The following is a 2,985-nucleotide window of genomic DNA, read 5'->3' as shown; positions in this document are numbered from 1 at the left end:
AGATGCGAGGGAAGGAAGAATTATTTGAATGGCATACGTAGTTCCAGTTGTCTCATAATCGAATTTCATAATTTCAGAGGCTGTTGAAGATCTGTGAGTGTGAACACTTGGTAAATGACAAAGCAAAATCAACCAAAGAAATTGTTAGCCTTAGGGATGTTGAAACAAATAGAGCTGTATATCTTGGTTATTAGTGTCTCAGGAAAACAGGCCATAGGCGTAGGATATTAGAAAATCTTGGGGAGCTTCCCAAAGTATTTTTGAGCAATTTTTTTCTTAAACTTTAACAAAATGCTTCATTTTAGTTTCTCAAATTTGACATTTAGGGCAATTGTTTTCAAAAAAGACTATGTCAGAAATACAATGCAGTCCACTTTCATGTGCAGAAAAAAGCTCTTACAAGTACGCTGTCTGAAAAAAGCAGCCTTACTCTTGTGCAGGAGTCCTTAATTCTTGACCCCTTTGAGAATCTGATGAAAGCTGTAGATTTTTTCCCCAGAAAAAAAAAATGACATCAACAAACAACACTTCTCTCCTCTCTCTCTCTCTGGCTCTCGCTCTTACTCTTGCTCTCAATACACGCATACTGATCCACATGCACACAACACTACTTTTCAAATATGAAATTTTTCACATTTCAGGTAACCCATGACCTCAGGAATCCCAATATGGCAAATTGGGATTTGAGGATCAGAATCAAATACAATTGGTCATGGGGAGATCAAAAAAGCAACATCTTGAAGGACAAAATTGCTTGCTACAGGGCTATTGTTAGATGCAACTCTTTTTGCCTTTCTTTTTTTCATAAATGTATTTACTTATATAAATACTTATGTATATAAAAACAGATTTATATATATTTATGTTTTATATATATCATTGTTAGCTCTTAATCAGTGTTCTCGATATGAAAAATAACATAATAACCCAGCAACTACTGTCTTTTTATTGTCAGTGTAGTCAAATAAGTAATAGGGCTATTTGCTATTATTATTTTCTAATAACAATAACAAAAATTAATATAACAAAAGCTATAGTTGGAAATATTCTCTGGGTCTCATTTTTTTGTCATCAGAATTGAGCATCCTTAAAATTCAGCCTAACAATGTGTTTTAGATAGCAAAGTTTTGATAAGAGATTAATATTATCTAGTTCCCATTATCAATTTATCAATTCATACTAATATACTCAGTGGTAAGAAAAATGCAGATGAAATAATTTTTTAATGAACTTTGCCTCTCCACCTGTTCTCCCTTTCTTTCTCTGCTTCAAAATTTCTTTAGTGTAAGTAAAAATATGTCATTTTTATCTTCATGCCTTTGTCTCTGTTGCCCTTTTCAGCACAGGTGCATGCATGTGTGCACACGTGCATGTGTGTGTGTGTGTATGTGTGTGTATGTGTATTATACAGGGTATGAGGGTGTGTACATGCTGAAGACAGTTTTTCCTGCAGCCTAGTTAAGTAACACGAGAAGCGGCCCAAGAGCCAGCAAGCAAGCCACGGGTGCCACCAGGTGACCAGTTGGAGTCTACTCCCCACATCAGTCAAGATCTTGGAGACGTGCAGTGACAGAAGCCCTTGAAGTCTTTCCTCTGCTCTGACTCACAAGGCAGCAGTGCCCAGGGGTTTCTTCATCAAGTTTTCCTACTTCATTCAGCCTCATTTTAAGTTTCACTCAGGATGGGAGAATTTTTAATGGCAACTAACTCTGCCAAACCAACTATCATAGTGAATTGAGAGTTTTCAGTTTAAAATAAACTGGAAAACACTTCATTCCTGTGGCAAGAATGTCTCCATCCAGTAAATGTCAAAGATAATCTGGTTTCACCCCAAATGAGCCAAGTGGAAGCCTTTATACTTAACCTAACACTACAAAACCCGGAGATGTCCTGTCTTTGTACCCAAATGACCCAAAGTCACTCTAAAGCCTCTCAGTAATTAAAATCCTTTTTAGAAAAGAAAAAAAAAACCCTAGACATGTACACAATCAAATAGAATCCAGGCAGAAAATTGGGGCATTTTATCCTTGATTCTACCACTGAATAAAGCAATGTCGTTTAATCACCCTTGTGAATGGGCAGCCCTGGTGAGAATAATAAGTTTTGGGATGTTGTCTGCAGTCTGTCAGGCTTAAGTGTTCAGAGGTATTACAGCTTACGTCCATTGGAACTTTGTGGTAATTCTTTGAGATCTGTGCTTGAAAGTCATCCATCAAAGTGGTTTTTTCCCCAACAATTGTCCTTTGCCATTGCCATTCTATTAGATTGAGTCTAAGTTCTCATTTTTGAAGCCATCACATGAACGGGGCACTGGCTATGTTTCTAGGCATGCTCTAAAAGCACCAAAGTCCTAGAGACTCCGAATCAACTTTAACCCACATTTACTGAGTGCACACTATATGCAAAACTCCATAGATAGCATGTTTGTGTGTGTTGTTTTATTAACGCCTCACAAATCTGGGAAGCACAATGTTAACTGCATGATGCATACAGAAATCCCAAGAGGGGAAGTAGAAGCTTCTGCATTGGTTTGGCAAATAGAAAATAGCAAATAATGAGAATTCTTCCATCCTCTCTATTTTTTTTTCCATTCATCTTTTTACTACTATTTCCTCCTGTACTCAGGAATAGTATCATTGGAAAATCAAATCCAGAGATATTTTCACTTGAAATCATAGTTTTAGTGTTGGTTGCTCTACTTTGGGGTTCCCAAATTATATTATAGACTTATCTTTCTTCTAACACTAGTACCTCTTCTGCGTAATACACAAATAAAAGTGTTAGTTAGATGTGAAATCGTATTAATGCATAGATAAGTTGACTAGAAAATAAGGAAATTTTTTAGCAACAGTGAAGAAGTGCAAATTCTCAGAGCTAAGTAAATTCTGGAGCCAGCATTTATCCAGGAGTTAGATGCCAATCCTTAGTGCTCTGATCTGAGCAAGCTTCAGGCCACAGACACCAATTTAAGAAATTGAGGAACAA

The sequence above is a fragment of the Oryctolagus cuniculus genome, chromosome 5 (assembly GCF_964237555.1).
Source record: "Oryctolagus cuniculus chromosome 5, mOryCun1.1, whole genome shotgun sequence".
In the NCBI taxonomy this organism is placed as follows: Eukaryota; Metazoa; Chordata; class Mammalia; order Lagomorpha; family Leporidae; genus Oryctolagus; species Oryctolagus cuniculus.
The sequence above is the reverse complement of the archived record's forward strand: the minus strand, read 5'-3'. Positions refer to the sequence as shown.